General features: G+C 55.4%; 2 long non-coding RNA genes across 2 annotated transcripts; one reads left to right on the plus strand and one right to left on the minus strand.

Annotated features, from left to right (window-relative positions):
- The first annotated feature begins 1056 nt into the window (after positions 1 to 1056).
- LOC129636520 (uncharacterized) lies at positions 1057 to 15533 on the plus strand. The gene is made up of 4 exons (XR_008706977.1): positions 1057 to 1135; positions 1590 to 1608; positions 1724 to 1893; positions 15395 to 15533. It is a non-coding gene; the product is annotated as an uncharacterized LOC129636520 (long non-coding RNA).
- Positions 15534 to 15663: 130 nt separating this feature from the next.
- On the minus strand, positions 15664 to 19354 carry LOC129636519 (uncharacterized). The gene is made up of 3 exons (XR_008706976.1): positions 19099 to 19354; positions 17196 to 17456; positions 15664 to 16411 (listed from the first exon to the last, which is right to left on the minus strand). It is a non-coding gene; the product is annotated as an uncharacterized LOC129636519 (long non-coding RNA).
- Positions 19355 to 22954: the final 3600 nt, after the last annotated feature.

A 22954-nucleotide genomic window follows, 5' to 3' on the forward strand; every position in this document is an offset into this window, starting at 1 on the left:
TACATACATACAGCTCATCAATACATCCACACCATTCATCAATACATACACACAGCTCATCAATACATACACACAGCTCATCAATACATACCCACCGCTCATCAATACATCCACACAGCTCATCAATACATACCCACCGCTCATCAATACATCCACACAGCTCATCAATACATACACACCATTCATCAATACATACCCACCGCTCATCAATACATCCACACAGCTCATCAATACATACAGCTCATCAATACATACACACAGCTCATCAATACATAGACACTGTTCATCAATACATACACAGTTTATCAATACAAATACACTGTATATCAATACATCCATGCTGTTTATCAATACATACACAGTTTATCAATATACACACACCGTTAAAAGTATTTTGTAAGTATGCATGAGAATAATAAACACCAAATTCAGAGCTTGGGTGCCCTCCGTGGGGTTGGGGGTGGGGTGTGGAAGGTCCCCAGGGCGTGCTTGTCATGTTTTATTTCTTAAGCTGAGTTGTGGAGAATGGCGTTGGTGTCTTATTCCCTATTTTTTATACACTTTAAATATTTCATTAGTAAAAAAGCCAAGTACATTTTTACTTTTAGCCTTCCCTGGTGGCTCAGATGGTGAAGAATCTGCCTGCATTGCTGACCCGGGTTCAGTCCCTGGAGGAGGAAATGGCAACCCACTTCAGTATTCTTGCCTGGAGAATCCCATGGAGAGGAGCCTGGTGAGCTGCAGCCCGTGGGGTCGCAGCGAGTCAGACACAACTGAGCAACTAAAAGTTTAAATATTTCATTAATGAAAAAGCAAAGTACAGAACAGATAACACACTGTCGTTTACCAACTTCACAAAGTGGATGTGGATTTGCAGGCGTCGTCCAGACAATTCCAGGGGGGCCATAAAGACAGTATGGGGGCGGGGAGGGGCGGGGTCTGGGCGGGGCGGGGCCGGGAAGACGGGGCAGGATGGGGCGGGCCGGGGCGGGGCCGGTGAGCCGGGCGGGGCGGGGCCGGTGAGCCGGGCGGGGTGGGGCCGGGCCAGAGGCGGGGCAGCTCTGGCGCCGGGACGAGAGGCTAGTAAAGCTCTTTCCTGCCTCCTGCTGCCGGGGTCTGTGTACGGCTGTTTCAGGTGCACACGGTATATTTTCAACTTATAACAAAAGATTTAAGTGTTTAAAAGGAGCATTTTTAAGGGAACGAATGACCTCCCCCACGCCGCCACCTCCCCACCTCCTCTCCTCACTCCCACCTCAGCCCCCACCTGGGGGTCCAGACAGGTGTCTCCCTGAGAGCGCGGCTGAGGACCCCAGACCTGCCGCCCCCGCCCCCTGCCCCTGCAGCCACAAGCCCCCCAAAGACAGCGGTCAAGCTGCTGCCCGCGCCGGCCCAGGCTGCCGACCCCCACCACCTGTACCCCGACCACGAACCCCGCAGATATTAACCAAGCAGAGCGGGCGACTCGCTTCCATCCTGAAGATTGACGAGCTTACCTTCAGAAAGATTTGAATTATGTATGGTTTGGGAATGACCATATTTCTTACATAAAATATTGATTTGATTCTTTTAAAACAAATAAAATGCAGGCAAGTGATCCCCAGAAAGGTGAGCTGGGCTGCAGACAGAAGCTCCCGGGACCCTGGTGAGAAGGCCCTGCGATTAACAACCAGTGGCATGGACTTCATTTACCAGAAACCGTCTTTTTATTTACTTGCCTAAGCTTCACGTTCTCAAAGGCGGCAGAAGCCATTGCCTGAGATCTTCCTACAGAATACACAAGAGCCATCAGAGATGCCATCACGATGACTGGACATGGTCCCTCCACGGGAGCAGGGACTCAGACCCCAGCCCCAGTCTGCCCTGGAAGGAAGGATGCGGCCAGCGGCCCAGGTACAGCTCCCTCGTCCTGGTCACCTGCAGCAGGCCATCATGATGACCAGGAGATGGTCCCTGCACAGGAGCAGGGCCGCCTGTCATGCCGTCGTGCCCCCTGATACTGACCAGGGTCTTTGGCCTTCCCCACCAATAGAAAGTGACTGTCAAGAGGGAGGGGACATATGTACACCTGTGGCTGATTCATGTTGAGGTATGGCAGAGGCCAACACAATATTATAAAACAATTATCTTTCAATTAAAAATAAATAAATTAAAAGGAAAAATACTGATAGAAGCTGGACAAGGAATTTAGGCAAGGCTTTCTCAGGCCCCTACTTCAGCACTGGGGAAGGAGAGAAACAACAGGTTCCCTTGCTCCTCACTCCCCCAGGGGCGGGGCTGGGTCCTTCTACTGGGGGGAGATTGGGGCCCACGGAGGGGCGGCTTAGGTGGGCTGTGCACCCTCTGCTGTGTCGTGTGCAAGAGGCATGTGCACTCCCTGCTTTTTTATTTTTGCATCTGCGTGCTCAGTCGTGACTGACTCTTTGCAACCCCACGGACTTGTAGCCCACCAGGCTCCTCTGTCTATGAGATTCTCCAGGCAAGAATACTGGAGTAGGTTGCCATTCCCTTCTCCAGGGGATCTTCCCGACCCAGGGATAGAACCCACGTCTCCTGCACTGCAGGCAGATTCTTTACCATCTGAGCCAAGGGGGAAGATCCTCTTTTGCATCTAGATATCCAGTTATTCAGCAAGATTTATGGACATACTCCTTTCTGTGTTTAGTAACTGCAGTTACAGGGACTGTTAGGGTCAAGTGGCACAGTGTGTGTGGACGGGACTGTTAGGGTCAAGTGGCACAGTGTATGGACACGTTTGGCGCGTGGGAAAACTTAAAGTGCTGGATCAACAGGAACTTAAAAACCCCACCTTCTCTGTGCCCAAAAGTTTTCATGACACGTGGGGTACAGCGCATCTCAGAAGAGCTCCAGATGCATCCCGTGCTCCGTGGCGGCGGGGAGGGGTGAGGACTCAGAGCTGTGAGGCTCAGTCCCTGGTGGGGCCTTGGGTGCAGACAGCAGTTCTGAAAGGCTTCCTGCCAGCTCACGAAGCAGAGGCAGGCACGGTGCCTGAGCCCCCGAATATTTATCTGATAGCAGTGCTTCCTGCGCCTGAGATCTCACTGTTAGTACCCGGACAGCCATATTTAGAGATACTTTCCTTAGAAAGTATTTATTAATAATTGATTGGGCGATTACTTCTCACTTTGCCCACTGAGGACATTATTTGCTTTGTGTACAGCACAATTGATTTTGTAAACAGAGTGTATTTAAACATAACTTGACAACAGTGATGATTTATTTGATGTTATCCTTTGAAATTATATTTATCAAGCCATGTATCTTTGGCATTTCTAATAGCTTCAGCCGAACAAAATCACCAGGAGTCAGGCCAGCCTCCCAGCAGGCGTTTAATTCAAAGGATCATACGAGAGAAGCACCACCTCCCCACAAGGTGGCCCCAGCTCTCGCCTGGGGTCAGGGGTCTTGTGCACCAATGTGCCCTGGACAGCGCGTCCCCCCAGGTCACCCTCCCAGCACCCTAGAAGCAGGAGTTAAGACCCACGTTCCAGAGAAAACTGTGTCCCAGAGCTCAGCCTGCACCTGAGGTCCAGGGGCAACCCCAAACCACTGTCTGCTCCCCATCCTCCACAGCGGCTCCCTGGAAAGAGCCAGGTACTCTGAGGACAGCGGCTCTTGGCCCAGTGTCACTCAGTGTCACCCCCAGGGGGAGGGGCCTGGGCCCTTGGTGCCCCCGAGCCAGGCTGAGGGTCCCCCACTCTCCAGGGGACGTTTCTGCCAGGTTCTCAGGGAAGGGCCTTCCTCAAACACACACCCAAGGAACACCTTCTTCAGCAAACACACGCAAAGCCAGGCCAGGAGAGGAGTCTGTGCAGAAGCTGAGTCTCCCTGAGCACCTCTTTCCTGGGGAGTGTGAGCCCAGGGCTGCCTGCACGTCCCCCCACCGACTGCCGTTTGTAATCCGTGGCAGCCCGGGGTCAGGTCCTTGGTCTTCCCAAATCACGTGAAGGTGGACACTCCCAGCCACCCAGGAGTCGCAGGGTCCCTGCTGTGTCTCCAGATTCCTGGTGGAGGTCCCCATCCTCTCTTTCTGATGCCCCCTCGCTGGCTAAGCCCCAGCTCACTGCGCTCATCCGGGTGTGTTTGGCACTCGCCCAGCACCAGTGAGGGGTTCATCCCTTGTCCTGCACCCGAGCCTGTGTCTGTCTGGGGTTGGGAGGGACCTGCAGCGGGACCGGGGCCCAGTTCCTTGGCGTGTGGACTCTTTCGGTTATGAAATGCACCTTCATCTCTTAACAACTAGGAAGAAAACCAGAAAGTCATGCCAACAAGAACTGTAGCCCTGACAGCCCAAGACCCAGGGCTTCTGGGGGCAGGACTTGGTGCCACCACCAGGAACTTCCAGGACTAGCGGGGATGGCTGGGACCCCTCCTGCGGCCCTGCCTGAGGGCATTACACCGCTGGGGAAGGGACAGCACACCTAGGAACCTGCGGTGACCCCTACCCTGGCTCACACTGAATCATTTCCAAGGTCCCCTTCAGGCTGCCAGGGAGCAGGCTTGGGGGCACTAAGCCTGGCCCATCCTCACTCATACCTGGGACCCAGGCCCAGCTGCAGGGCCGTCACAAGCTTTTCCATGAGCTCATCCCAGGTCAGGCCGCCCGGGTTCAGACACAGACTCGGTCACGTGCTCCACAATGACCTTTACCCCTTGGTGCCAGAGACGAGACGCGTTGCCCCAGGAGGGCTGGAGGATATTGGCGAGGTTGTGCAGGCCCGCTGTGCCATCAGCCACCGAGAGCAGAGCGGGTCATTGTTGCTAACCTCCTGGAGGCCCAAGTCAACTTCATCGCTGTAGATTTAATAACCTACATGTTTGAGGACAATGATTTTGGAGGGGGGAGAGTCACACCTCATGGCTTGTGGGGTCTCGGTTCCCTGACCAGGGACTGCACCCCAGCCCCAACAGTGAAAGCACCCAGTCCTAATCACTGGACCACCAGGGAACTCCCGATAATCTACACTTTTTGACAGAAACAGATTTCAGTCCAACAACCGTGATCACTCTAACCAAGTCTGTGAGGAAGCCAAGCTGGTTTAAAAAGAAGACAACCACAAGCATAATATTATGACCCAAGCACGAGGGAAAACGAAGCACTTAGGCCGCTTCAATCACCAGCATATTTCAATGATGGGACGATCCCAGAGCATGCGAGGACAAGGACATCCCCCGTCGTGAGGTGGGGTGAGCGGGAAGGCAGCCAGTGCTGGGACACAGACCGTGCCTGGGGAAGGTCAGGCAACGACTGGACAGAAGACACGCGCTGACTGCAAAGCCAGAGGGGCTGGCGGGGACACCACCACAACCGCTGGGAGCAAACCGCGGAGCTGAGAGCTTCCAGGGACCCCTCTGCCCTGGACACACACCCCGTCTGTTCAAGCTCCTTCTCTTCTGCCCTGTGTCTGTCCTTGTTGTTGCTGTTCAGCTGCTCAGTCGTGTCTGACTCTTTCCAATCGCACAGACTGCAGCACGCCAGGCTCTCCTGGCCTTCACTATCTCCCACAGTTTGCTCAAACTCATGTCCACTGAGATGGTGATGCTATCTAATCATCTCATCCTCTGTTGTCCCCTTCTCCTCCCGCCTTCAGTTTTTCCCAGCATCAGGGTCTTTTCAAATGAGTCAGTTTTTCACATCATGTGGCCGAAGTATTGGAGTTTCAGCTTCAGCATCTGTCCTTCCAATGAGCATTCAGGACTGATTTCCTTTAGGATGGACCGGTTTGACCTCCTTGCAGTCCAAGGGACTCTCAAGAGTCTTCTCTAGCACCACAATTTGAAACCATGAACTCTTCAGTGCTCAACTTTCTTTATGGTCTGTCTACCGGACTCCTGTGCAACCCTCATGGCCCTCTCAGACCAGCCCCCTGGGTTGACCTTCCTCATGAGATTTCCTTAGGAACCTACTGCCCTTCTCATCATCTCAGCATCTCCCGAGCCCTTTGCTTTAAATATCCTGGGCTCTGCTCCCAACATGAGCTTACACCACAGTGACCTGTCCCCCTTCTGGAGGTCACATCCCTCTCCTCCAGACTAAAAGTTCCTGACAGCAGGAGTTGTGTCTGAACAGTGTTTTTAACTCAGTAGATTATGTGGTACAAATACACAGCATTGGTTGGCTGGGCAGTACCAGGAAAAGCCCTTTAGGTACATCCCCTTCCATCCCCTTCAGCGTGAGGCTTGGCGCCCGCTCTCCCTGCAGAGCCGGGAGCTGGGCCCACAGCCCGGGATGCCTCACACACCATCTAGGCCTCCCAGGCCCGGGAGCCGGCTCTCCCACTGCTGGAGCCCTGCCCTAGGGCCATCGCATGACGCCCCCACCCCACACACAAAACCCAAGCCTGCCCTTCAGCAGTGCTGACCCAGCAGCCTGAATGAGGTCAGGAAGCTTGAGCTCTGAAGTGGCTTCAACAGCAGCAGTAGAATGAAAAGAAACATGCCTGCCCTTTGAGGCCGAGCGAAAATCGGGGCTCTGAGAGCCCCGCCAGCCCCACGCCGCCCCTTCAGCTTGTCCATCCCGGGAGCCACACGGAGCCCACCTCTGCGAGCAGGCACAGCTCCGGGGGCGGCTGGTGAACTGTATGCTATTGGATAGAGATTATCCAACTGTGGACAGACCGCGGGGAGCTCCTTAAACGTGCCATCAGACAAAGACTGAAGTGCCAAAGCTGGCCAGTGACTATTACGGGAAATCGATTCCAACATTAGCCAAAGAAATCCACCTAATAGTGGGTATTATGAAAAACTTATTATTAAGTGGGTTCAAGAAATAATGACTGCCCTCTGCTCTGAGAAGTACTAATCCATAGTGAGAATATATAGACACACTGTATTTATTCTTCCTTCCAAGGTCTAGGTGTTAACCAGCCCTTCCTGCCTGATGTGGCCATCAGTCAAAACATGGGCTTAACAGAAGCCACACACAGCAATTACTCCCTGAACATAAAACCCTGTGGCCCCGGGTTGACAGACGGACAGACTGCCTCAGGGACAGTCACGGCCGAAGGTCAGGGGGTGGCCCCTGGGTGAGGGGACAGAGGGCTGTGAAACTGCCTGGAGATCGACCACCGACCCACACGGGGGCCCCTGCCCTGAGCCCGCACCGCCCCCGTGGGGGCTAAATTTGCAGGCAATACCCAGGTGGGTCTAGTGGTGAAGAACCCGCCTGCCACTGCAGGAGACACAGGAGATGCGGCTTCAGTCCCAGGGTCGGGAGGATCCCCTGGAGCAGCGCGTGGCAACCCACTCCAGTATTCTCGCCTGGAGAATCCCATGGACAGAGGAGTCTAGCGGGCTACAGTCTGTAGGGTCCCAGTGAGTCAGACACGACTGAAGTGACTTAGCACACACCCACACCCAGGGCGCAAGAGAGTGTGGGCCTCTTTACATACTCGCCTGTTTCCCCTCTAGAAGGGGTGGGGAGGGAGGCAGCAGAGAGGGGGGACAGTGGGGGAGGAGGACAGCGGGGGAGGGGGAGAGTGGGGGAGGGGGACAGCGGAGAGGGGACAGTGGGGGAGGAGGACAGCGGGGGGGGGAGGGGGAGGGGGCAGTGGGGGAGGGGGCAGCATGGGGGGACAGCGGGGGAGGGGGCATTGGGGGAGGGGCAGTGGGGAGGGGGAGAAGTGGAGGAGGGGGTACAGTGAGAGGGGGCAGTGGGGGAGGGGCAGCTCTCCCCACCCACCCAGGCTCTGGCCCCATCCTGAGAGCCCTGAGTCCTCAAACCCAGACTCAGTCTCCCAGGAGAAGCCCAGGGCCATGTGCAGGCACTGATGCCTGCCTCCACCACAGGCAGGAAGCCTCTTCCTGGGGACGGTGGCCAGGATCCTGTCCTTCTGGAATCAGCAGCTCCTAAAGGGGACTCTGGTCAGGCTGCCCAGGCCTACAGCTCAGCAGAGGGTCCGTCCTGTCCCCTTGCAGGCTCTGCCCAAGGCCCAGGCCTGAGAGCTTCCGGGACTCACACTTTAACACAGAGGCTGCAGAGGGCTGCCCCCACCTGCCTCTCAAGGGGTGCCTACCCCCAGCTGTGGCTGCGCTGCAGGCCTCCCAGGGGTCCCCACGGGGCGGCTGCTCAGGACAGCCAGGGGTCTGTCCCCGGGTCAGGAAGCGGGACACCCAGGGGGCTTAGAGTGAGGGGTGAGGGTGGCCTTCTGCCTCAGAGACCACCTGGAGGGCTTGGGGGTGCAGGGCGTGGAGTTGGGGAGGCCCCTGGCAAGATAATAAGGAGGGGGGCTGAGTGTGAGCCTGAGGGCCACCCCGGGGAGTGCACAGCATCTCTGGACACTGAAAATGCCAGCCCTCTGGCCTCACGTCCCCCTGCCTGTCTGGGGGGCGGGGGGCAGGGAGCAGGAACCCACATGCGCCACTCCCCACAGTGACGCTGGTTCTGACACAGTGAAGGAGGAAACAGAACAGGCTCCGTCTTGAAAGCAGGACTCCATCCTGGGCTGGACTGTGGACTTGGAGCTCTGTGCCCAGTACCTATAGAAACGACATACCACCTGGAAAACCAGACCCCCCCCCACCCATGGAAGAGCCCCAGGGCTCATACCTAGACTCTCTGTTGCCTAAAAGAATACCCTAATTATCTGCGTAACCGAATAGAATCATACATTCTATTACGCTTATTGGGGTGTGACCGCAGGCCTATTGATAATTGTCCAGTGTTAACTACCTAGGCTTAAGGCATATGATCACAGTTAACTTTGTATCTTTCTTTTCCTTTGTTCAGACTAGTTTCAAGGAATTTGTGGAGGTGGATTTGGGCACGTATGCTTAGGGTATATAAGGTTTTCACAAAATCTGGTGGGGGTCCTTGGCTAAGAGCAGACTCTGCCCTGGGCCCGCCGGTGTTGTAAACTGCACTCCGCTATCCGCATCGTCCTCCTGAGTGAGTTTGTTTCCCGGAATGCGTGGCTACAACAGCCAGACCATCTTCTCAGGCCCTAGATGGTGCTTCTGTCAGGAAACACCGTAACAGAAGCGCAGCTTCGGGAGAAAGCCGGGTGCAGAGCCCATCGGCCACGAGCCGAGCGATGGCTGGCTGCTCCCGAGACCACCCAGGACACGCAGCTGCAGTAAGTGACCCGAGTCACTGAAGGCTCCCTAACCTTCACAGCTGGCCTCAGGCCTGGTCCTGGGACTCTGAGGGATGAGAGCAAAGGGGGCCAGCCAGCCTGGAGATGGACCCTCACGGCACGTCCGGCCTCACTGCCACTCAAGGCCCACCGTCCTGGCCCAAACCCTGGGTCCCACCCTGCATCGGCCAGTCCCTGGGGGAGTCCTCATCCCCAGCTCTGCCTGCAGGGCTCCCAGGCAGCTTGCCTGGGGACTCAGATCTCCCTAATGAGAGGATCGGCCTTTGCAGGCAGACGGCAGCTGAGAGAGAATTTACAATGACACTTGGTAATTGAACCCCCAGGGGTTGATTCCGCTCCTGTTAGAAGCCCGGGGAGCCTCCTCTGTTGGTAACAAGGCCAGGCACCCATGTCTCTGGAGCTCATCCATCGTGCAGAAGAGGCTGTTAGCATGGCACTCTGAGCTGCTCAACAGTGTTAGAAAAAGGATGTTAGAAACAGGAACAGGGTCAGGGGGCCAGGCGTGCCAGAAACCATGATGACAGCAAGAAGTCAGGCCACAAACATGTGCTGGGCCTCAAAGCCTGTCTCGGGCAACCATAGCATCCCCAATGCAAAGGACAGCCTCGTCCAAGGCCCTCTGACCCCAAGTGGGGCTGGGTGAGGGTGCCCCAGGAAGGCACCCCTGCTTCTGACTGCTAGTTCAGGGAAAGCTGGAGGCAAGGGGGCCCAGGCGATGACATTGAGTAGAGATGCTCACACTTTTCCACAGTGTTTGGTCAAAAGCAATTTTTTTTTTAATTTGGTCAATGCATTTCAGTTAAAACAAAATTGGTAAATGAGGCAATTTTAAAAACTGATGAAAAATGAGAAACTTCTAATTCTGGTTAAGATGAAGTTAACACACTACACCCATCTCGCCCCCTGACTACAAGTAAAAACACCTGGCAGAAAGCATAGGCAACTGTCTGGGGACACTGAAAATCAAGAAACAGCGAAGACTGGAGCCAGAAATTGAAAGTCAAAGGGAGGTAACACAGCAGCCAATCTCCTGGCTTATTTCTTCCTGCTCTGGGTTGGACTCCAGGCAGTTTGGATTCAGCAATCCCTTAAAAGAGTAACACATCACAATCAACCAGGGTTTGTTCTGAGAATGCAAGGTCGGTGCACTTTTGTGAGTTAGTCAATGGAATCCACCAGCTTAAGAGACTGAGACAAAAAACACATGATCGTGTAGGCTGAAGCAAGAAAAACATTTAACAAAATTTGACAATCTTTCTTTCTCAAGAGGGAGGGAAAAAAACGTCCTTATCCTGATAAAGAGCACTGACAAAAAAACAAAAACAAAACTTTTTTCTAAAAGCATCCCATTCAATATGAATAGCATCACACTTACTGGCCAAAGGCTGAGTGCTTTTCTGATAATATTGGGGACAAGGCAAGAGCATCTCCCTTCCTTTCCCGATTCCTGTTGCACACCCTTCTGAGTCCCAGTCAGCGCAGTAAGAAAACAGCATGAAGTAAAAAGCCATAGAATACAAATGAAGAAAACATTGTCCCTGTGCACAGATACCATCATTGTCTATGCAGAAAACCCCAAGGAATCTACAAAAGTTCTGGAATCAATACATGAGTTATGAAACGCCTCACAGAATAAAGGTCAACATATAAAAATCAACTATTTTTCTATATACTAGCAATGAATATTTAGAAAAGAAAAAAATTTTAATAATGTCATTTACTATAGCTTTAAAACATGAAACATGTAGGCATAAGTGTAACGAAAGTGAAAGATATAAGAAGTCCTAAATAAATGGAAAGGCATACCACGTTCATGGATTGGAACACTCGACTTGGATAAGATGTTAATTCTCCCCCAAACTCATTTGTAAAGTTAACACAATCCCAAGCAAATTCACAGCAGGATTTTTTAAAATACACGCAGATGCTTTTTCTAAAGTTTATGTGGAAAGGCAAAGCAAGCATAATAGACAAAGTATTTTTGAAGAAGAATAAAATTGGCAGACTCATACTGCTGGATTTTACTTACCCTAAACTGCAATGATTAAGAAAGTGTAATACTGGTGAGAGGTCACACACACAGCTCAATGGAACAAAAAGAGAGACCAGAAATAGACTCACAACAATATGACCAGTTGATCTTTGACAAAAGTGCAAAGACATCTCAATGGAGGAAAGATTATTGTTTCAAGAAATGTTTCTAAAACAATTGGACATCTTAATGCAGAAAAAAAAAATGCTTACTCCTTGGAAGAAAAGCAATGACAAACCTAGACAGTGTATTAAAAAGCAGAGACATCACTTTGCTAACGAAAGTCCATATAGTCAAAGCTATGGTTTTTCCAGTAGTCATGTATGGATGTGAGAGTTGGACCATAAAGAAGGCTGAGCACAGAAGAATTGATGCTTTTGAATTGTGGTGCTGGAGAAAACTCTTGAGAGTCCCTTGGACTACAAGGAGATCCAACCAGTCCATCTTAAAGGAGATCAGTCCTGAATATTCATCGGAAGGAGTGATACTGAAGCTGAAGCTCCAATACTGTGGCCACGTGATGTGAATAGCTGACTCACTGGGAAAGACTCTGATACTGGGAAAGATTGAGGACAGGAGGAGAAGGGGACGACAGAGGATGAGATGGTTGGATGGCGTCATCGTCTCAATGGACATGAGTTTGAGCAACTGCAGCAGATAGTGAAGGACAGGGGAGCCTAAGGTGCTGCAGCCACAGGGTGGCAGTGAGTCAGACACGACTGAGCGACTGAACACCAGCAACGCAGAAAACAATGGACCTCAAGCTGTGCCTCACACACTACACAAAACTCAGTTCAGAACAGTCCTTCAGCTTAAATGGAATGTGAGAAACTATAATACACTTAAAATAAACATATGGGGGAAAAGTCTAACTCTTTGGGTTAAGCAAAAAGTCCTTGAATGGAACACCTAAAGCTTAATGCATAAGAAAAACTTGGTGAATTAGGCTTCATCAAAATTAAGAATTTCTACCCAGGTGGTTCAGTGGTAAAGAATCTACCTGCCAATGCAGTAGATGCAGGACACCCGGGTTCAATCATTGGGTTGGGAAGATTCCCTGAAGGAGGAAATGGCAATCCATTCCAGTGTTCCTGCCTGGAAAATGTCATGGACAGACGAGCCTGGTGGGCTACAGTCCATGAGGTTGCAAAGAGTCAGACATGACCAAGCGACTGAGCATCTCTGCAGGCACTCTTTGAAAGACATTGTTCAGGGAACAAAAGGACAAGTCACAGAGCAACAGGAAATATTTAAAATCATATATTTGATAAAGGACTTATATCCAGAACATAGAAATAATTGTCTAAATCATAAGAAATCTAACAACTCAGTTTTTTTTTTTAATGGAAAGATTTGAACATATACTTTGCTTAAAAAGCAATATGGACGGCAAATGAGCACGTGGAATGTGGTGGTTTTTCTTGCTCTTTTGCTGGAAACTGCTCTCCCAAGGCCCCGGTGCCTGTCCCAGGGCAGCCCCTGGTCCCCCGGGGCCATCAAGCCCGGCCCGCAGACTGGCGCACGCAGAAGCCCCAGGCAGCAGTCGTTAAAAGGGAGATTTACAGCAAGTCAAGCGCGTGGCACACGTGCAGACAGACAAATGACCGAGATGGCATTTTCCTCCTTGGCCTTTTCTCTGATGAGCAGGATTTACGAGCTTTGGTAACGGGCAGCAGCGAGAAGGCCAAGTTTGTAAAACACAGCTCCTTTATCGAAGGACACCGGCTGTCCCAACTCCCAACTCCGCAGATGTCACACTCCTGCTCCCCGCCCCGGAGCAAGCTGCAGGGCTCACAGGCGCCCTGGGCGACCGCTGATGAAGGCCCCCCTCTGTCCAGGTGCCCCTCCCACCCCAGCGCAGGCCTCCGCTTCCTGCCCACTGAGGGCACAGGACAGCCTGCAGCGGGCGTGCTGACCTAAATCACGTGCGGCTTTGGCTCAAGCTCCTGGACCCCCATGAAGCCAGCAGGCAGCAGGACACCAGGTCCTGGCCAGCCTCTCCCACAACCCAGCCAGCAAGCTGCAGTTCTGCCCAGGCCACCAGGCATCAGCAAGTGTTTTCAGCGCTCCTGGGGCTTGTGAACACACACGCACACAGAGTCTGGGTGCCCACAGGTATGTGAGGCCATCCCTGGCAGGCAAAGGGGCTTGACCTTCTCAGAGGATCAGTCGGGTCTCCCTCAGGTGGTCAGCACAGAGTCCCTTCGTGGCACTCCTCAGCCTGGCCGACCCCGAGGCCAGTCCTCAAGGGCAGAACCATCCTTTGGTGCCAGGCCATACGTCCAGTCACAGTCCTGGCCCCCGCGAAGTGCTGATGGGCTGCCCAGGGGGCTGGGCAGGGGTGGCTGCGGGTGGGGAGGGCAGAGTCCTCACTTAGGGTCAGCTCGAGCTCAGCCCCGCCACCCCCAGCACAGCCTTCGTGAGCCCCACCTTCCTGGCTGTTGGCGAGCTGACATCGAGCCAGGACACACTCCCCCTACGTTTGTTTGACGGCCCGGCAGCCCCTGCAGGGTCAGCGCCATCATGAGACTTGTCCTTATCTCTGTCCACGTTTCCTCCAGTCACGCTCCAGACTGCGCTCCCCCGTGTGAGCCTGGGTGGGAAGAGCCCCGCTTGTGGTCAGGGACCCAGTCTGCCCTGTTTCCTGTGTCCATTGAACACACCGTCCACGTGCTCATCCTCGCACAGAAGTCTCAGCCTGCCCACCCCGATTCCTGGCTTCTGACACTGGGGTCCACTTCTGTGAACCACCCGATGCTGCACTGCCCTTGTAAAGCGCCCCCAGGCTCAGAGGAGAAAACATTTAAGCCTCTCAAGCCCCCCAGGGGTGGTAGCATCTACGGGCTGGAGTTGCATGTACCAGGGCCCCTCCCTGGGTGCCCCCCACTTGGGGTGGGCCACAGGGAAAACACATGAGGTCACCAAAGGCAGAGGCTGGTCACAGGAGACACTGTCACTTCTGCCTGCACTATGCCCGTGCCTGACCCCAGGCTGTGAGGAGCCAGGCCACCCAGGCCACCCCACCTGCAGTCCCAGGCTTCTGGTCATCCAGACACAGGAGTGCCCAAGCCTCTGGATGATCCCAGAGCCCAGCTGTGCCATCACCCCTGCCCTCCAGTCTTCCCAGCTGAGGTCCAGACACTGTGGGCCAGAGATGAGCCATCCCTCATTCCCTGGCCAAAGCCCCCACCTCTGAATCTGGAAGCCCAACGAAATGACTGCTAACTCCTGGAGCAACTTGTTACACAGCAGGAGTGACCGAGACGCCATCTGTTTCAGCCACAGCTTGACTTGACATTTGTACCCAAGAGATGAAAAGCTTTGGGCAAGAGAGACTGTCCCGGGGACATGATCCCATGAAACACCTTCTGTTTTCTCATGCTAACAAGAAATACTTTGCTGGTCCGAGGCTCACCTCCGCCCTGTTACAGGTGAGGAATGTTGGCATCACTCACCAGGCTCAGGGGCTTGCCATCCTCTGCCCAGCCTGGCTGAGCCCGGCAGGTGGGTGGCCCTGGTTAGCCACCTCAGTTGATGCTGCTCTGGCCCCTGATTAATCACAGGCTGCTGGGTGACAGCAAAGCCTCTTTGTGGGTTTTCTCGGGTTCCTGAGCTGTTTGGCCCTCCTGACCTGCGGGTGCCTCAGGCAGCTCTGCGTGGACGAGCCCAGTCTGCCTCTGAACCTGACACTGCATTCAGCGCAGGGAAGGAGGGAGTGTGCAGAGCGGAGCTGCGGCTGGTGTTCCATTTAGAGAATGTTCATTGCAATAAACACACCCAGATACGATTCTTCCAGGGTGTTTGACAGACAATCTCTGGAGGCCAACTTCCCACATCATTTTTTCTAGCAAAAACACAGTCCTTACGTCTTTATTCTGGAAGAAGGAGATTTACTTCCTTAATAATGGGAGTCCTGATATCACGGGGGTGTGGCGTGCTGGAGTTTGCAGTGCCATTCCGTCCTAAGAGCGGTTTAATTGACAACTTGAGATTTAACATAGCGAAGCTATGAAACATCTGGGGAACTCGAGGAACGCATGTTTTTATAGCCTGAAGGCTACCAGCAATTTGATAAACATAAGATGCGGATAATTTAAATGTTTAAGCATTTAATTACTAGTGAATGGGGATGTTTTGTTTTATGTTGTGTAGCTTATTATTTCATAAGTTTTCATTTAAGCATCGGGAACAGGAGCCAACTATCTGTCTCCCAGTGTCTCTCTTCCTGGTTGTTCTTCTCCTGAAGGCAGCGCCCGGGGGAGCCCATGTGGCTGCAGAGCAGACACTGACTCTCTGCCACCAGCGCGTTGACGAGACTCGCACCTCTCCGGCAAGACCTATCTCCTCCTGCCCCTCACCCGCCGAGCATCCATGCCCAGGAAGCCCAAGACCACGACCTGCCGGAGCTCCCTGGCTACTGTCAACAGCCCAGAGACGCCATTCTGAGACCCAGAAGAAGAGAAGGACCCATCCCAACTCCCTTCATCAATTCAGACAGAAAATCTGCCAGCGACGTGGGCTTTTAAACGTCTTTATATGGGTATCCACAGGTGTACACTTTAATAAAATTGCACGTGCATGCAGCATGGCGCCATATAAACTAATTCTAAAGCCTAGCCACTTTCCTCTACTTTCACATCTGTCTCCCTCCCCACCTGCTGACCGCTCCTCCACCCGCCCCCAGCTCTCCCCTGGAAACCAGGTGGAAAATATCACAGGGGTGTGTCTGCATTTTTCTCTTCAGTCACATACACGTAAAGGTACCGCTATTTAGGCAAACCTACATCTAGAGGGGTTTTGCCTGGCCTGCCTCCAAAAGTAAGAATGGGACACGCACGTTCTTCTGAGTCTAGCTCTTCTCCTGAGGAACTCCCGACGCCCTGCTGAGCCCTGCTGCGCTCTCAGTCTTCATTGCCTAGTCCTCGGTGTCTGCCCCCTCTGCCGGCTCTCGAGGGTTCCCAAGGCTTTGACTCCATGAGCCGGTGTCAAACAGCATCCTGCAACGGGAGACTTGCTGGGTTCATGCGTCTTCCTTGCAGGAGATGGACACCCAGTGACATCCCAGGGTCACAGGACAAGGGGATGTTTGATGGTAACAGTTGATGCAGAATAAGCTGTCATGGGAGCACGTGTGGCCGCAGGGGCCTACGTGCAGACGCTGTGACCGTGGCGAGCACAGAGCAGAGGCGTGGGAAGGGCCCCCAGCTCACCCCTTTGCAGCCCCCGCTCTCAATTCTCATTCGCTGGCTGTGGACGCGACAGTCTCCAAGTGGGAAGAAGGGTGAGACATGAACGTTAGGGGCTGTATTGCTGCTGTGATTCCAAAGTCTGAATGCACTTACAAGGCTCAGCCCAGCTGCCAGCCGATCACCGCCTCAGCGCACTGCACACGAGAACCCAGCCCCGGGGCCGCCCCCCAGCGGCAGCATCACCGTGCCAGCACCCAGCACCTCGGTCCCTGCTGGACAAGCCCCCTGGGCCACCGTGCACCTGTCCCTGCCCACGATGGCAGCCTGGTGTCTTCCAGGGCAGGGCCCAGAGCCAGCCACCGTCCCCCAGAGCAGACCCCCCCCCACTGCACCCACCCCTGCTGGTTGGGTGACAGATACTCTGCAGCAGACGCTCGGCTGGGGTGCGGGGAGGGGGGTCGTGTGAGAGGCCTGGGAAGGTGACGGCGGGGACCCACCCTTCACGGGGAGGGGTGGCAGAGGGACAGGGGACAGGCCGTGGCAGGCCTTCTGCGGGAGGGGAAGTGGGGTGACAGACCACCTCGGCCAGCGCGTGCTGCACCAAAAGCGGGGAGCCAGGGAAGAGGCTGGGGCTTAGGGGGGCTGGGCTGTCCTGCAGGGCAGGGCCCCAGCGGACATCAGGGTGGCGGGTTCCCCCAGGAACCCTGGCCCTTGAGCGAGTGGAAAGGCCCGGCCTGGTCAGTTCCCCACACCGGAGGAGCGGGATGCCAGCCCGGCATCATGCATCCTCCAGACCCACCCCAAGTCAGGCTGGACACGCACCGTCCCCGAGGTCACATGACTTTTAAATCTGCTCACCTATATGAAATGACAGTCGACGAGGAGACGGCACAGGGGCCAAGAGCAGGTCTCGCGCCTTCTGGCTCTCGCCCCCGATTGTCTACATCTTCATATTGAAGAGCAGTTTCCGGTTATTGACAGCAACGCTTAATCCTCCACAATCCCCGGAGAAGCAGCTAAGCGCCAACGGCAGAGTCCACGTGTCACGACAGAGGCCTCTGGGCGGGGTTGGGGGCAGCTGCTTGGTGCAGAACACTGGGGAGAAGCCAGCTCACGGCACTAATAACAGGGCTGGAAAAGAGGCTCATTAGGAGCCTGAATGGAAAATGGAAAGGCCCGCAGTTGCTGCTTAAATTCTTTTAAACTTGCACAATCCTGGGGGCATCTGAAGTGCCGAAGGGCCAGGCAAAAGTGCAGGGAGACGGACGCGCTGTGTCCAGCCTACACCTCCCAGCCTGGCCACAGCCCAGCCCCTCCCGTGTCCATCCCAGGTAAATAAGCCAAGATGGCCAAGGCCTAGGGCCGCAGACGGGCTCCTCTGAGCCCCCGCACCGCCCCCCTGACGGAGGAGGCTGCAGCAGACGCCTCCCTGCAGGGAGTCCGCACTCAGAGACCTTCCTGCCGTGCAACAGGCACACTCCCTCCTTCCCAGGGGGCCCCACCACCCACCAGCCCCCTAAAACAAGTCGTTCTAATTCAGTCTCATTCTAAAATTAAGAAACATGCTGTCTGGTTCTCAAAGATTTGGCATTGCTAAGTGATATGAAGAACTGACTCATTTGAAAAGGCCCTGATGCTGGGAAAGATTGAAGGCAGGAGGAGAAGGGGACGACAGAGGGTGAGATGGTTGGATGGCATCACTGACTCAATGGACATGAGTTTGAGCAAGTTCCAGGAGATAGTGATGGACAGGGAAGGCTGGCATGCTGCAGTCCACGGAGTCTCACAGTTGGACACGACTGACTGAACTGAACTGACTGATTGGTCACCTGATCCTCTTGGAGGACGTTGCATTTTCTTCTGTGGGCATCACTTGATGCCCATACTTGATGCCAACTACACACAGAGCTGCTGTGAGCTCTGTAAATACTGGGTTCAGTTCATTTCAGTTCAGTCGCTCAGTCGTGTCCGACTCTCTGCAACCCCATGAATCGCGGCACACCAGGCCTCCCTGTCCATCACCAACTCCCAGAGTTCACCCAAACTCATGTCCATCAAGTCAGTGATGCCATCCAGCCATCTCATCCTCTGTCGTCCCCTTCTCCTCCTGCCCCCAATCCCTCCCAGCATCAGAGTCTTTTCCAATGAGTCACCTGTTTGTATAAGGTGGCCCAAGTACTGGAGTTTCAGCTTTAGCATCATTCCTTCCAAAGAACACCCAGGACCGATCTCCTTTAGAATGGGCTGGTTGGATCTCCTTGCAGTCCAAGGGACTGTCAAGAGTCTTCTCCAATACCGCAGTTCAAAAGCATCGATTCTCTGGCGCTCAGCTTTCTTCACAGTCCAACTCTCACATCCATCATGACCACTGGAAAAACCATAGCCTTCACTAGACGGACCTTTGTTGGCAAAGTAATGTCTCCGCTTTTGAATTATGCTGTCTAGGTTGGCCATAACTTCCTTCCAAGGAGTAAGGGTCTTTTAATTTCGTGGCTGCAGTCACCATCTGCAGTGATTTTGGAGCCCCAAAAATAAAGTCTGACATTGTTTCCACTGTTTCCCCATCTAGTTGCCATGAAGTGATGGGACCAGATGCCATGATCTTAGTTTTCTGAATGTAGTGTCCTGGAAACAGACTGATTCCAATATTTAATATGGCAACCCACGCAGTCCTATTGTATAGCACAGGGAAGTCTGCTCAGTGTCATGTGGCAGCCAGGACCAGAGGGGAGCGTCGGGGAGAATGGACACATGTACGTACGTGGCTGAGTTCCCTCACCGTCCGCCTGAAGCCATCACAGCACTGTCCATCAGCGGGACTCCTCCGTCAAATAACAAGTTCTAAACAGAGGAGCAATTCCAGGGTCTTCCCAGGTCGTGCAGTGGATAAGAATCCGCCAGCCAGTGCAGGAGACACAGGTTCCACTCCTGGTCTGAGAAGATCCCCCAGTTGGAGCAACTAAGCCCATGCACCACAGCCACTGAGCCTGCGCACTGGAGCCGGAGCCGCCGCCACTGAGCCTGCGCACTGGAGCCGGAGCCGCCGCCACTGAGCCTGCGCACTGGAGCCGGGAGCCGCAGCCACTGAGCCTGCGCACTGGAGCCTGAGCCGCCGCCACTGAGCCTGCGCACTGGAGCCGGAGCCGCCGCCACTGAGCCTGCGCACTGGAGCCGGGAGCCGCAGCCACTGAGCCTGCGCACTGGAGCCTGAGCCGCAGCCACTGAGCCTGCGCACTGGAGCCTGAGCCGCAGCCACTGAGCCTGCGCACTGGAGCCGGGAGCCGCAGCCACTGAGCCTGCGCACTGGAGCCGGGCGCCGCCGCCACTGAGCCTGCGCACTGGAGCCGGGCGCCGCCGCCACTGAGCCTGCGCACTGGAGCGGGAGCCGCAGCCACTGAGCCTGCGCACTGGAGCCGGGAGCCGCAGCCACTGAGCCTGCGCACTGGAGCCGGGAGCCGCAGCCACTGAGCCTGCGCACTGGAGCCGGAGCCGCAGCCACTGAGCCTGCGCACTGGAGCCGGGAGCCGCAGCCACTGAGCCTGCGCACTGGAGCCGGGAGCCGCAGCCACTGAGCCTGCGCACTGGAGCCGGAGCCGCAGCCACTGAGCCTGCGCACTGGAGCCGGGAGCCGCAGCCACTGAGCCTGCGCACTGGAGCCGGGCGCCGCAGCCACTGAGCCTGCGCACTGGAGCCGGAGCCGCAGCCACTGAGCCTGCGCACTGGAGCCGGAGCCGCAGCCACTGAGCCTGCGCACTGGAGCCGGGAGCCGCAGCCACTGAGCCTGCGCACTGGAGCCGGGAGCCGCAGCCACTGAGCCTGCGCACTGGAGCCGGAGCCGCAGCCACTGAGCCTGCGCACTGGAGCCGGGAGCCGCAGCCACTGAGCCCACGTGCTTCCCCTCAACTCGAGAAAGCCCACGCACAGCATGAAGACCCAGCACAGCCATCAAGAAATAGTAATTTTTAAAAAATAAAATTGATTCTTTTGTTTTTCAAAGGCAATTCCAGATTGAAATCAATAATGTGAAGGCAGGAGAATCTATGTGCCACATTTATTCCCTTCAGGACACGGGTTCCCCTAAAGCAGAAAAACACCAGAAGTGGTCTTTGGTTTGATTTTCAGATCATCAGAGTCAATAAATGGCTTTTCTGCACTTAATAGCTCACTTTATGCCTTCTGTAACGAACCCTCTGTGAGGTGAAACAGGGGTGCCAGATAATAATGCCCACGCTTGATGCCAAAGCTGCCCGCGAAGGCGTCCCCTCTTTGGGTGCCAGAGGAGGACATCAGCCCAGCTGTAACTCAGCAGCTGGAAGAAGCTTGGCCACAGGGCCGCCAGACACGTCCAAGCCCACCGGCCCACTGCAGCGCTGACCGCTGCCCGCGAGGCGCGCCTGCCCTCTGCACTGACCACTGCCCGCGAGGCGCGCCTGCCCTGCAGCGCTGACCACTGCCCGCGAGGCGCGCCTGCCCTCTGCGTGGAGACAGGGGACAGGAGGGGCTCCCCCTCCCCACAACCTGCCAGACCGCCACGATTCCGTCAAGCACCCACAGACCCCACCCCCGGGGCGGGAAGGGAGCCCCCATGCCTGCCCACCTGCACCCAGCCGGTCTCTCGCCCCTGAAACACCCGTAAAATCAGGTACTCAGCACTGACCCAGGCCCGCTCCACGCCTACCTGCCCCTTGAGACCTCAGAGGCCTGTGTCTCTCCCTCCCCGAGAACAAAAGGATGGAAGGCATTTGCTTCCAAAACGCATATTCTCCAAAGTCCCTTGGGGCAGCCGGTGGCTCTGGCGGCCCCTCGCCCTCTGTTAGGGGCAGGGTAGCTGATGTCCAGCATCAGAGCTGGTGCCGACCATGCACACTGGGGCCGAGCAGGATGCGGGGGGCAGGGGCCTCCCCAGGAGCACGAGGACCCCGCTGACTCAGCAGCAGCCATGAGGCCCACTCAGTCAGCTCCTGCTGGGGAGGACCCTGGACTCAGGCCCTGAGCTGGTGGGTTCCAGACAGCAGGCCCGGGCCTCCCCTCCCCACACATCCCCCGAGAGCCCCCATCGGTCCTTCAGTTTCTGCTCTACCAGCTCAAGCCCTCGGTCTCGCTTAGACCCCCAGGATCACTCCGAGTGACGAGTGCTTTCTGTCTCACTTAAACCAAGGCCATGAGATTAGACAATCTGAGCAGCTAGACTTCTACACTGAAGCCGAAGTCAGAGGTCACGGCCCCGCCTGGTGCCCTTGATGCCCATCACGGCCGCTGTGCCCAGGAGAAGCTGCAGGAAGGGCGGCTTCCCCAGGAGTGAGAGCTCGGCCAACCCCATGCTGTAACACAGGAAAAAGGAGTGAAAAGCAATTGGGAGTCCTGCTCCCGAGTCTCGGTCTCATGGGACACTCGCTCTGCCTGGTGGAGCCTTGACCCCACGTGCCACCCAGAGGTCACCTGTCCAGGGAGGCGAGCCTCCCTCTCCCCCTTTCTTGCTTGGGAGCCACCCCCTGATGACCCCCGGGGTGGCCAGCCAGCGCCCCACGGCCCCACTGCTGCCCCCAGTTCTCCGTGCCCCAGGCAGGGGTCAGACTCTCTGAGCAGCTCAAGGCCGCTCCTGGTTAGTGACCCTAGAGCCCCATGGGTCTGAGATGGTTCAGAGAGGCCAGACCACAGAGGAAAGCAAATGCCTGACGCTAGCCGTGTGGTCTCTGTGAAGGGGCAGCTGCTTTCCTCGTGGGCATTAGCACCGTCTAACCCCATGGCACACAAGCAAACAGCCCTCGGGACAGGCGTCCCGCTGGCAGCGCCCTGCTCACGAGGCCTCTGCTGCAGGAGAAACCACTTCTTTCATCCCGTGGAGATGCCTTGGCACGTGAAACCCTGCCCACAACACAGCGCTCCAATGAGAGAGGGCTGGTGTTTGCAGAATGTCCCTGGCCTGCAGGCCCACGTGGCAGAAGCATGGTCCCAGGCCCGAGAGCCACCGGCACTTGCCCAGCTCCACTCGGGAGGACCAGAGGCCCAGCTGCAGCCTGGTCTGCTCAGGGCCAAGACCGCCTCCTAAGGGAGGTTCCCGTTCCCGCCATCCCCGGGCAGAGGCCTGAAGGCTCACACATGCCCCCTGCCCCTCGAGCAGCACAGGCTCGCCCTCCTCCTCGGGGTCCCACCAGGAACCCCATGTGTCCTGCTGGGACCTTTCTGCCACGGATGCCATGACCGTACCCTTGGCTGGAGTACACAGTCCGTTCCCGAGCAGCTGCATAGAACAGAAAAGTGAAAGTGAAGTCAGTCAGTTGTGTCCGACACTTGGCCACCCCCTGGACTGTAGCCCGCCAGGCTCCTCCATCCATGGGATTTTCCAGGCAAGAAAACTGGAGTGGGGACTTCCCCGGTGGTCCAGTGGTTAGGACTCCGAGCTCCCAATGGAGGGGACATGGGTTCGACCCCTGGTTGGGGAACTGAGATCCCACATGCTGCATATTCAATAAAAATAAAATAAAAAAGAGTACTGGAGTGGGTTGCCATATTTCCTTCTCCAGGGGATCTTCCCGACCCAGGGATCAAACCCGGCTCTCTCCCGCATTGCAGGCGGATTCTTCACCGTCTGAGCCACAAGGGAAGCTCCACATAGA

The sequence above is a fragment of the Bubalus kerabau genome, chromosome 22 (genome assembly GCF_029407905.1).
Source record: "Bubalus kerabau isolate K-KA32 ecotype Philippines breed swamp buffalo chromosome 22, PCC_UOA_SB_1v2, whole genome shotgun sequence".
NCBI lineage: Eukaryota > Metazoa > Chordata > Mammalia > Artiodactyla > Bovidae > Bubalus > Bubalus kerabau.